General features: G+C 40.4%; 1 pseudogene; it reads right to left on the bottom strand.

The window, feature by feature from the left end:
- Positions 1-1,590: 1,590 nt before the first annotated feature.
- Positions 1,591-1,709, bottom strand: LOC134981799 (5S ribosomal RNA; annotated as a pseudogene).
- Between the last annotated feature and the right edge of the window lie 11,939 nt (positions 1,710-13,648).

Below are 13,648 nucleotides of genomic sequence, written 5' to 3'. Positions count from 1 at the left end.
CCCCTCTCAGATGATATATATATATATATATATATATATATACATATATATATATATGGTATATAGGGAGAGAGCGGACAGCGCCAATACGCGATTGCCGATCAACACTAGTAGTTAGACCAAAGAACACAATAAATAAAATTAATAAATAAATATATGGATGTTCGAATATCTCCCTATGAGGACACTCCTTAAGATATAATAGGGCGTCTGCTGCACCTTAAGAGAAAAGCATTGGTAAAGTGCTTTATAGATTATGTAAACAGAGCAATGGATAAGGTGTTTATAAGCGACCAATGGTGTCACATAAGATTAGGGAGAACAACTGTGTTAAAATAGATTTACAATTTATTCAGACACAAATCACACCAGTAAAAAACGGAATACCAAAACCACAGATAAATAATTTCTAAAATATCTCTGGAGCTGGATAAAAGTACAAAACAATTCATCTAAAAATTCATGAAAAATAAGAGGACCATAAAATGCATAATACTACAAATACTGGTAACAAACAATATATAAAGGATAAGATCGCTTAACTTGAGAGGATGGGTTAAGTCTGGTAGCACCCAACGCGTTTCATCCTATCTGAACTTCATCAAGGGGTGGTATGTGAGTGGGACAGCTCAGATATATATACATGCACTAATGAGGAAGTGATTGTTACATCACTTCCTGTCAATTACAGGTTCAAGAATATAAGTGATTAATTATGGTACAAAATATAATATTAGTGGTTCCTCCTCAAAGCTAGCCTAATGCTGGGAATAACCGCTACATTTAAAGCACAATTTGAGTGTTTAAACTTATATTAGAGCACAGAGAATTAATTTCATCCGGACTTCCTGTCCGGATCGCGGGTGACGCCATATCCGCCCCACGTCCGGCGTCAGACAGTCTCTAATGCGCACGCACTGGCTCTGGATAGCGGACCTCAGACGCCATGAGCTGCTGCGCATGCACCCGCCTTGTGTAGCAGGATCAGGTGGACGCTGTGTGTCACGGGTATAAAGTCCCGGCGGCCATATTTTGTATGATAGTTCCTATTAAAAACACCTAAAAGGTGCTCATATTCCGGGAGCATAATGAGCATTAGAAAAATAGAAAAAAGGGGGAGAATAGTTTAGAATTTAAAAAGGCCCACAGCTCATTATATTTGGTCCATAATCTCTAAATATAATAAATATTAAATACCAGCGGAGTGCTGTTAATTAATATAGAAATATATATGTGTGTGTAAAACCATATATACAAAAAAAACCAACTATTTTTAAACTGTATAGGAGAGGGAGAGCAATAGATGCGTATTAAGTGTTATACTTATAAGAGAAAAATTGTAATAGGATATCCGATATACAGGAGCGTGAAGGTATTATAGTAGTCCTTCACGCACATATATATACACACACACAACCATATATATATATATGTACATATATATATACACATATGTGCATGGCCACATACTGATGGTTATAATATCCATTTAATCCACCTCTAGACATATACCAGAGCTCCCATAGCAAATATGCAGTTTGAAGAGAGGGGTTCAGGTTAGAAATGTAAACAACCTCATATTCCTCTTTCAAAATACAGCACCCAGTCTTCCATGATGGTCTCCCATCTATGTACTGGCTGGGCCCAACACTGCTTGGCTTCCAAGATCAGGCGGAGTTGGGCATCTCCAGTGTGGTATCGCTGTAGTAGTGGTATGAAACTGAGGTCGAAATAGGGGGAATAGAGTGAAATGAGAAGTAGGAAATAAAGAAGGTCACTCTGGTGGGAAATAGGTGATGTAATATAAGGCTTACGTCATAGAAACGGGGCTATTTCATAGCCCTCATTGAAGCCATCTGGATGAAGGGTGTTCATTTCGAATATCCAGTACATCTCCCTTCTGGATAGAAGGTTGGAAAGATCACAACCTCTCTCCCCAAGTGAAACCAGTTCAATGCCTTTAAACATAAGTTCATCAGGGAACCAGCGCTCAAACCCTATTTGTAGTGGTGAATGATACGGTTATAAAGTGAAACTAAAATCAATAATGAAAAAGCAGGTAATATACTTAGGGTTGTTTATTCTAAGATGCTGAGATACTTTCTTTTCCAACAGGTATAAATTCGGTTTAAAAGTCAATCAGTGATTGGGGCACGCTCCTGGTTTGAGCTTAAATTCTGAAGTGCAAGGTTCAATTGAAACAACAAATGCTGTAATCTTTGTAAAGTCGAAAAAAAGAAAAAGAAAAAAAGAAAAAGAAAAATGCCCCCAAAAAATAATAATGATAATATGTACTAAAGTCCAAACGGTTCACAAGTCTATACAGACTGCGGCGTCCCGCTAATCTGTGCTCTGAAGTGAAGGATTCTCTTGTGAAGTGATGAACAGTTGACAGCGATAGTGTATGCTTTGGTTAGAGTGGAGAATAAGGACCCTGGACTGGCGCTATTCCTCCGGCAGCACATCCCACAGTAGAGCGCCCGAATCAGGCCCGCTCTGTGGGGCCGCTGACCTGGGGTGTGCGCCTGTCACAGAGGCGAAGTGGACACGGCCGGAGCTCTCCGAGCGGCTGGCCGTGCCTCTCCTCCTCCTACAGGGACTTACCTTCTCCCTTCCCCTCCGCCTTCCACTCTCCGCTGTCTCGGGCTTCTTCTGTCGCCTGGCAACCGGTTGCTTCCGGAACTCCGGATCACGTGACCGGATGGTTTTGCGGAAAGGATTAGCAGTACTGTCTTTCTTTGTAGTGAATATTCGTCCTCAGTCCAATGTAGTATAGGTGGGTAGCTCCAACACGTTTCGACCTGTTAGGGTCTTCCTCTGGGAATCTGTATACTTACCATTTAAGGGGGGGCGGGACACCCCTCATTACCAGCAGCACACCCCGCCTCAGACTAACACCTCAGTGTGCAGAGAACCCATTTCCGTATAAGTTCATCAGGGTCTGAACTGTGGCACAGATGGAAGTGCTTTGATACTGCGTGCATCAGGACTTTGTTTTTGATGTGTCTCACATGTTCCTGGATCCGGAGCTTCAAAGGTCTCTTGGTTTTCCCTATGTATTTTATTCTGCATGAGCATTCCAGCATGTAAATAACTGAGACAGTATTACAGTTGATGAACTATTTGATCTTATAGTCTTTGGAGTTCTTAGTGCTCTTGAAGGTTTTCCTGCTGGGGTGTACATACCAACACACATTACAGCGACCACACTTGTAGCAACCAACACACTTTGGCATATTGGAAGGTACTTCTGGATTTCTCAGCATGCTTGGTGCCACAAGGTCCTTTAGATTCTGTGATTTCCTGAATAACACTGATGGTTCTTTTGGAAGGTAATCCTTTAAAATGGGGTCCATTAGGAGTATGTTCCAGTGTTTCTAAAAAAAAGTCCTTTTTATAAGATTCTCATGTCTACTATAGGTAGTGATGAATCTCACTGTGTCCTCTTTCTTTTCCCTGGGTTTAAACTTTAGAAGTTCTTTCCTCTCAAGGTTCTTTGTCTTTAGGTTGGTTTCTTCCAATAGATGATTCGGATACCCTTTCTACTTAAATATTTCAGTATAGACTTGTAGCTGTTGATCCCGGTCCTTGCTGTTCTTACAGTTCCGGGCTATTCTGTTGAACTGTGAGAACGGGATATTATTCTTCCATTGTTGACAATGATTGCTCTTGTAGTGGACATAGCTGTTCATGTCGACCTTCTTGATGTAATTCTTGGTAACCACTTCTTTCCCCGAATGTGTCAATACCAGGTCCAGGAATTCAATTTCATCTGCACTATCATTGGCAGTAAAGCTGAGATTCATATCATTGTTTTATATATACATAAAAAAATCCTTAAAGCTTAAATTATCATCATCCCATATGATTAAAATATCGTCTATGTAACGTCTATAAAAAACGATGTTATGCTGAAATGGATGATCCTTAAAAACATAATTATTTTCCCATTGTCCCATAAAAAGATTAACGAAACTCGGTGCAAAAATCGTGCCCACAGATTTGAAGGAAGAAATCATCTAAAAACGTAAAATAATTAAGTTTTAAAATGAAATTTATCAATTCGCATATCAAAATTCTGTGTCCTACTGTGATTAGGGCATCTTTACGGAGAAATTCATTGCAGGCCTCAATCCCCTTGTCATGTTCTATGCAGGTGTAAAGTGACTGCACATCAATGGTAATCCATCTGTATGTCTCTTTCCATTCGAAGGATTCCATCAGGTTAAGAACTGATGTGGTGTCTTTCAAATATGCAGGTAGGTTTACCACGTTTTCTTAGAAATATGTCTACATATTCTGACAAATGGGACGTTAGGGAATCAATCCCAGCAACGATTGGTCTTCCGGGGGATTCGTCATGGATTTGTGCACTTTAGGTAGAAAGTAAAAAATGGGGGTGGTGGGGTTGGAATTAAGCAGGCACTGGTATTCATCTTTGGTGAGAATCTCACTCCTAAAACCTTTCAAGAGGATGGTTCTAAGTTCCTCCACATAAATTTCCTTCGGATCTGTTGAGAGTGGGGTATAAGAAGTTCTGTCCCCCAATAGTCTTTCTGCCTCTTTAACATAGGCCTCCCGATCCATTATAACCAACCCCCCCCCTTTGTCAGCAGATTTTATAACAATGTTTTTATTATCCTGGAGTTCCTTAATAGCTCTTGCTTCTCTATTTGTGATGTTTCATTCCTTGATTGGTTCTATTTCAATGTTGCATAGATCTTTTTTAACTAGGTCATAAAAGATGCCCACATTATGGCCCTTGGATTCCAGGGGGTAGAATTTTGAAGTGGGTTTCAGACCCGACTTTGATTGTTCATAATTCTGGATGATGGCATCTTCTTTCTTGCGATAGTGTCTTTTAAGGGTTAATTTTCTTATAAATTTGTTCAAATCAATAAATACATCAAATTTATTCATTCACTTAGTGGGTGCATACGAAAGTCCTTTGTTCAGTAATGAGGTTTCATATTCTGATAGTGCAGGACTTGATAAATTGAAAATTCCTTTTGGTGCCACATGTTCTACTGTAGGTGCCTCTTTTTGTTTTTGTATTGGCTTGTTCCTCCTGCCCCCACGACATCCTCTTCTTCTGTGAACCTCCTTTTTAGAGGAGTTGTGTGTGTGACTCTTTCCTTGGGGAGGTTTCTTGTCTTGTCTCAGAATCGTTTGTTTGGGCCTGGTGATAAAAAATCCCTCTTATTGTTGGAGTTCAGTCTTTGCAATGCAGAGAATCTGTTAGTAGTCTGTATGTTCTGATTTCTTTGTGGATGGTAGGTGTTTATTCTGTTGTCCATTCTCCTTTTTGGCACAGATTGCCAATATTCTCTTCTCCCTTTGGGATCTTGTTTGTCATCTCCATTAAATATACTCCAATTCTTAATTCTGTTACTCTCATAGTCCTGCTTGTCCCTTAAGAACTTTTTCCCTTTATTTCTTATAAACTCATCTTCGATATGTTCTAATTTCTTGTTTAGTACCTTTTCATTTATCTTAAAGTCCTCCTTGTCCTTATATACTTCCAATTTTGTCTCAGTCTCCTTTATCTCTGATTCCAAAATGGAGATGATACGTTTCTTCTCCGTGACAAGAAATTGCATCAGTTTGACTGAGCAGCTGTGGAGTGTATTATCCAACTCTTTCATAAATTCAGGATTTTCTGTTCCAAAGGTGGGCTGTTTCATAATTCTGAGTCCCCTGGGTACTCGATCCACGCTGATATAGTGTTCTAGCCCCTTTACATCCCACCATACTTTCACTTCTTTGATCAAAAGTCTTTCCATACTCCAAAACATTTCATCAAATGTATCAGTGTTTGTTACATTATCAGGGGCATTGCTTTCATTAAAAATCTTATGGCATACATTGCTTCTTTTACTGGTGTATTCACTGGTTCTGAACATACTGTGTATGTGGTATCGACTTAATTACAGGCAGCCGTGAGCAGGTATACCAAAAATACTGTATATAAGGAGAGAGCGGACAGCGCCAATACGCGATTGCCGATCAACACTAGTAGTTAGACCAAAGAACACAATAAATAAAATTAATAAATAAATATATGGATGTTCGAATATCTCCCTATGAGGACACTCCCTAAGATATAATAGGGTGTCTGCTGCACCTTAAGAGAAAAGCATTGGAAAAGTGCTTTATAGATTATGTAAACAGAGCAATGGATAAGGTGTTTATAAGCGACCAATGGTGTCACATAAGATTAGGGAGAACAACTGTGTTAAAATAGATTTACAATTTATTCATACACAAATCACACCAGTAAAAAATGGAATACCAAAACCACAGATAAATAATTGCTAAAATATCTCTGGAGCTGGATAAAAGAACAAAAAAATTAATCTAAAAATTCATGAAAAATAAGTGGACCATAAAATGCATAATACCACAAATACCAGTAAAATACAAGATATAAAGAATAAGATCGCTTAACTTGAGAGGATGGGTTAAGTCTAGTAGCACACAACGCGTTTCGTCCTATCTGGACTTCATCAAGGGGTGGTATGTGAGTGGGACAGCTCAGATATATATACATGCACTAATGAGGAAGTGATTGTTACATCACTTCCTGTCAATTACAGGTTCAAGAATATAAGTGATTAATTATGGTACAAAATATAATATTTGTGGTTCCTCCTCAAAGCTAGCCTAATGCTGGGAATAACCACAACATTCAAAGCACAATTTGAGTGTTTAAACTTATATTAGAGCACTGAGAATTCATTTCATTCGGACTTTCTGTCTGGATCGCGGGTGACATCATATCCGCCCCACTTCCGGCGTCGGACGGTCTCTAATGTGCACGCGCCTGCTCTGGATAGCGGACCTCAGACGTCCATGAGCTGCTCCGTATGCGCCCGCCTTGTGTAGCAGGATCAGGTGGACGCTGTGTGTCACTTCTTCTGTAGTATGCATGCGGTGGCCATTTTCTTGAAGTAAATCATGTCAGCAGACATTTCTTTTAAGGGGTGTAAAGTCCCGGCGGCCATATTTGGTATGATAGTTCCTATTAAAAACACCTAAAAGGTGCTCATATTCCGGGAGCATAATGAGCATTAGAAAAATAGAAAAAAAGGGGGAGAATAGTTTAGAATTTAAAAAGGCCCACAGCTCATTATATTTGGTCCATAACCTCTAAATATAATAAAAATTAAATACCAGCGGAGTGCTGTTTATTAATATAGAAATATATATGTGTGTGTAAAACCATATATACAATTCTTCTGTAGTGTGCATGCGGCCAATTCCTGGACCTGGTATTGACACATTCGGGGGAAAGAAGTGGTTACCAAGAATTACATCAAGAAGGTCGACATGAACAGCTATGTCCACTACAAGAGCAATCATTGTCAACAATGGAAGAATAATATCCCATTCTCACTGTTCAACAGAATACGGGACTCATGCGGGATGGCTAACGCAAGGAAGGGCATCTAATGAGATTTTCTATGTTGGAAGCGAATTGTTCTCACGGACTCAATTTTTGGGTGAGTAAAACGATTGTGTTGCAGTCATATTTTACTCAGAATCAGACTCCTTGAGTGTAATTCTAGTACATTATAGAAACAATGTGCATTTATGTCCTTCCTTGACTGTCATTATAAAGAAACCCAATTATCTTGTCACACAGCCTAGATTACTTGAATTATGTTATATTGCTTGCTTAGCTAAAGTGTATTGCTTGTTGTAATCTAAGGCAGATACAGGTGTATAGCGTGTATTGCTTAGCTAAAGTGCATTGTTTGTTGTAGCTGCAGTGTAGTGCTAAGGCATAAGGCGTAAGGCATAATGCTGTTGTTATTATATGTTTGTATGTTCTATGTGTATGAAAGTTTGGGTCAGCCATTTACGGGACCTGATTGCTAGCTGGAATTTGTGGTATGCCGATCCACGGTTGACGCTACAATGAACAGCTTACTGTCTTGTCTGTGTCACGTAAACTGTCTGTTTTAAAATAACAAGAAATGGTGTAAAGTGTATAAAGGTGGTTAGTCCATAAGGTCATCAAAGACGGCCCTTGGCACGTGCTATTATAGGCTTGTCCTGTCACCTGTCAATGGAAGCCCCTGGGTGGTCGTATGAGACAAAAAACTAACCTCGCCTGCACCATTGATAAAATCATTGTTACATGTTGTACAAGTCTAAAGTGCTTGAATGACTAAGTCTTTGTCTATGTTTTATTAGCGCATGCGCCCACAGAACAATTGGAATTGTGTACAAAGGCGTACCTAGTTTACAATTGTGTGTGGTACAAAGGTGTACCAAGGTTAATTATTATGCAAGATTTACCCAGTGTTTTTTGCAACATAGATAACCATCTCAGAATAGGAAAGGCGTTTTAACAGAATTTGCTAGTATTGTGGGATATCATTTAAATGCTCAATTGTTGTCAGTGCATAGAAATGAATCTTATCCTTTATAGTTGAATGATTAACCTATTGATCATTGAAGCATACTGGCAGTGTGCACAGCAAGTTCTCAGACATTAGTAAAGGTTAAATATGGTGTTTTAGATTACATGCATTGTAGATGTGGTAGGTTAAAGCCAGACAAGTTAAGTTAATTTTCAGTAGAAACAAAAATAGGCAGAAAAAGGTTTGTGTCCAAACAAAACTTATAGCCAGTGATACACAGATACTTTGTGCCCGAGGACATATCCCTCTTCACCGCAGGTGGATTCGGCCACACCCAGAGGGCTTAATTACCCCAATGGGAGGGAAAGGGAGTAAGATTAAGGAACGTTCAACAATACAGATTGTGGCACAACGTGAAGGAAGGAGAGGAATTAAGCGTATTAATGCTATTCTTAAAAGGGCTAATTTTCCTAAGGAAGGAATTTTAGATACACAGGCTTGGAAAAGGTTTCAGGCCACGGATGGTCACTGGTTACAATAGAAAGGTTATTTGGACACTGTAAACATATGGCTTATTGATTCACAAGAACTGGAAGATGAGAAAAAGATTAGACCGGAAGATTGTATGTCTGATGTAACACCACCACCCTATGTTCCTATAACTTGTAATGCTATTTATAATGATGGGAATGTGGAAGGAAGGTCAGCCCCCTCAGCAGTTTCAATGCATGCAGAACTAAAATCACCAGCTGTTACAGGGAGCTTATATCCCTCACTAATACCAGTGCATGCAGAATCAAGGACACATGATATAGCAGGAGTTTTAACTCCTTCAGCAACATATGCAGAACAAATGACACCTGAAAAACGTTATGTAAATACTTTAAGTTATGAAAAAAATCCAGAAGGTACACTGGTTCTTAGGGATGTTATCCACTACCCTGAAAGAAAGTGTCTTTATTGTGGGAGATGTGTCCCGGAGGGCAGTGAAAAATGTTTCTTTTGTGGTAACTGGGTAGAGCCAAATTCAGGACCATGTGAATCACAATATGTTAATGAAGGGGGAAATGTTAAACCAAAAACTCCAGGGATATTTAGGAGGTTGTGGAATTTTGCTAGTAGTCCTAATAGAGATCTAAGAGGAATATCTCGTAAAAATTACAATGTAATGCCTATTAGAGTTAGTAGTCATGCTAATCCCAGACATACAACTGACAGGTTACCTGGTGCTGATGGTTACATTGCAGAATATGTGGAACAGGAACAGTACATACCGTGGTTCCCCTCAGACATTATGCGTATTGTAAATGAGTTACCAAATATCAGAAAAAGCCCAGCAGAATTTGAAAAAAAGATTAAACAGGTATATCTTGTGTATAGACCATGTTGGGTTGATTTAGAACAGATTCTTAGAGCTTCCATAGGAATAGGTGAATATATTATGCTTCTTGCCATAGCTGCCCAGGAGGCAGATGGTGATAGAGGGAAAATTGAGGATGCTCCCCTTGAAGCCAACCGCTATACTATGGCTTCAGGCTCACACCTGTTATATAGAGTACAAGCCAGATGTAAGCAAATCAGAGACACTGCACCAGCTGAGCCTGATCTGATACAGAAAAACCTCAGCATAAGGGAATATTATGACAAACTGTCTGTCAAACAAGAAAATGAAGGTTTTCCCATTGCAGAGCCTAATAATGCCAGACTGTTCAAGACTAGATTCCTTAATGGACTTAGACCTGAATACAGGCAGCAGTTGTATGCTGTCAGACCAGAAGCAAATTTGATGAACATTACCTCACTAGTAGAAGTCCTAGAAGGGATTGAAGATAACGAAAAAGGAAAACAGGATAGAAAAACATTCAAAACACCAGCTGTTACTATACATGTGGTACAGGCTGCCCAGTCTAACACCAAGACACATAAGGTCCAAAACCAAGGTAGAGGTGTTAATAACTCCAGGCCCTACACTACAAGGTATGCACAAGGTGAAGACATGACGGGTAAATGTTTTTGGTGCAAGGTTTCAGGTCATCAGAAGAAGGAATGCAGAAAATACCTGACGTGGCTGAAATCTAAGGATGCTGTTCCAGCCTTCACGGTACAACGGGAATGACAGAATCCTGCTCCGGGGTCCACCTGCTCAAGCAACACCTACACTGACCCCATTAAAGTTACTGTTATGCTTACTCTTCCTACAGGAAACACCCTGGAATGCCTTTTGGACACTGGACAGCAGTCACTGTACTTAAGAAAACTGATGTCCCAAAAGAACTTTTAACCAACCACTATGTTGATGGGACAGGACTGGGAGGACAGCCCCTCCCTCTTCAAAGAAGTAAGCCAACTTCTCTCCTTATAAATGATGAACTTACACCTGTAACCATTGAATTTCTGACTTCACCTACATGCCCAGTGAATTTGTTGGGAGCTGATATCCTTAACATCATGCAAGTAACTATTCAGTATACCCCACAAGGAATCAAGTATACCAGCAATATTACAGCTATCATGAAGCCCAACATTGAAGCAGCAATTGAAGTTTACCTACTACAAGAAACTGCCAAGTCCAGCTCAGAACCAACCCTCCCAGAATGGGTTACTTCTCAAGTTCCAGACAGACTATGGTCAAAAGGAAAGATGGATACTGGACTACTACGAGTTCAACCTGTCCACCTACAGCTCAAGCCTGGAACCATACCTGTCTCAATCAGGCAGTATCCTCTCACCCCAGCACAAACTGAAGCTATTACAAAGCAAATCCAAGCCTTTCAAGAAAATGGGATCATTGTCCAGTGTAGATCCCCATGGAACACTCCATTGTTTCCTGTGAAAAAGAGAGGTGGTCAAGGTCAAGATGGAGCACAAGAAGTACAATACAGACTTGTTCATGATCTAAGAGAAGTCAACAAGAGACTGGTGATCAATTCTCCTATTGTGCCAAATCCTCATACCTTGCTGAACCAGATCCCACCTTCAGGGGCCTGGTTTATGGTAATTGATCTGGCCAGCGCCTATTTTTCCGTTCCGATCACTGAAGAATCACAGGCAATGCTAGCCTTCACCCATGATGGAAGACAGTACTGTTGGACCAGACTTCCACAAGGAGGAGCAACCAGTCCGTCAGACTATACTGAAGCAATGCCACTCATCTTACAAGCTTGGAGACCAGTGTTTCCAGAAAACACCCAGCTCATACAGTATGTAGATGATCTACTGCTATCCACAAGCACAGAAGACCAATGTAAACAAGAGACTGTATCACTGTTGAAATTTCTGGAAGAACAAAACTGCAGAGCTTCCAAAGGAAAGCTTCAACTATGCCAGAAGAAGGTCATCTTCCTTGGTCACTGTATCTCACAAGGAGTCAGACACTTTACTGAAGAAAGGAAACGGCTTATTCTACAAACCAAAGTACCAAAGACTATTAAACAGACCAGATCATTCCTAGGTCTTGTTGGGTACTGCAGAGAGTGGATACCACATGCTTCTATCTATATGCAAGTTTTGTATGACAGCACAAAGAAAGATGCTCCAATCTACACCACAGAACAAGTTGAAGAAGCAGTTCAGAACCTCAAGGCTGCCATAGCATCTCCACCAGCATTGGGTCTGCCAGACTACATCAAGCCTTTTACTCTTTATTGCCATGAGGAAAGAGGCCATGCACTTGGAGTCATCACACAGACGCATGGAAGTAAGCAACGCCCAGTGGCTTATCTTTCAAGCAAACTGGACAACATTATCCAAGGAGCACCCACCTGTATCAGAGCAGTTGCAGCAACAGCAGTCCTCAAACAGAAATGCATAGACATTGTGCTTAATCATAAACTGATCATTCAGGTACCACATGCGGTAACTGAAATACTACATCAAGCCAGAACCAAGCACTTATCAGCTGCAAGACTCACCAAGTATGAAGTAGCTCTACTAAGTGCCACCAATGTCACCATCAGAAGATGCACCACCCTCAACCCAGCAACTCTACTACCAGCCCTATTGCAGGAAGAAGGAGCAGAGTATGAATCTCTAGATTCAAAAGGAGGGAGAAGAGAGACATATAATATCTCTAGCAATGGTACCCAGAATAACCAGGATGATGAGGACCACGTGAACTGGGGAAATGCAGAAAGTGATGAAAATATTCACAATAATTTTTTTTCCCATGACTGCATAGCTCTGATGGAACAAGAGACTCATGTCACAGACACAGCCCTTCCTGATGCCCAGCACAGCCTCTATATGGATGGATCAAGATACTATGATAATGGAACCCCATATACAGGGTATGCTGTTACAACAGAGACTGATATCATTGAATCAGGAAGCTTACCAGCACAGCTATCAGCACAAGCTGCAGAGCTAATAGCTCTCACTAAGGCTCTGGAGTATGCAGAAAACACAACAGCTAATATATACACAGACTCCAGATATGCTTGGGGAATTACGCAAGATTATGGCCAGATTTGGAAAAGCAGAGACTTCAAGACAGTTACAGGAAAACAGATACAACATGCAGATCTGATAAAGAAACTATTTGAAGCTCTGGACAAGCCAACCAAAGTAGCCATCATAAAAATCCAAGCACACACAAGAACCAAACTAAAGAAACAAGAGGAAATAACTTGGCGGATGCCGAAGCAAAGAGAGCAGCCAAAAGCTCTGACAAATCCGAAGTACAAATAATGCTAGCTGAAAATGAAACTCAGAACCCAGCACACATGGCTGATCTACAACAACTCATCATCTTCCAGAATCAAGCAGGTCCCTTAGAAAAAGCCACATGGCAAAAGAAGGGAGCCATACAAGACCAAGATACAGGACTCTGGAAAACAGAAGATAAGACATGTTTGCCAAGAGTACTATATTCAGCTATGTGCCAAGTAAGCCATGGAATTACCCATGCAGGAAAAGATCAAATGACAAGACAAGTCAACAAAAAATGGATAGCCCCAGGATTCCAAGGAGCAGCAGAGAAGCACACACAAGCATGTTGGATATGTGGAATTTCAAATCCAGGAAGTAGAACCAAGACTCCAGCAGGAGCCATTCCAAAAGCCAATATGCCATTTCAGAGACTACAGATAGACTATATTCAGATGCCAACTCAAGGCCCGTTCCAGTTTGTACTGGTTTGTGTCGACACCTTCTCCAAAGGGGTAGAGGCCTTCCCAGTAGCCAAAGCCACAGCAAAGAATACAGCTGAGAAAATATTGACTGAAATAGTATGCAGATACGGAGTACCAGAAGTGATTGAATCAGATAGAGGAAGTCACTTC

This window comes from Pseudophryne corroboree, chromosome 12 (assembly GCF_028390025.1).
Source record: "Pseudophryne corroboree isolate aPseCor3 chromosome 12, aPseCor3.hap2, whole genome shotgun sequence".
NCBI lineage: Eukaryota > Metazoa > Chordata > Amphibia > Anura > Myobatrachidae > Pseudophryne > Pseudophryne corroboree.
The sequence above is the reverse complement of the archived record's forward strand: the minus strand, read 5'-3'. Positions and strand labels throughout refer to the sequence as shown.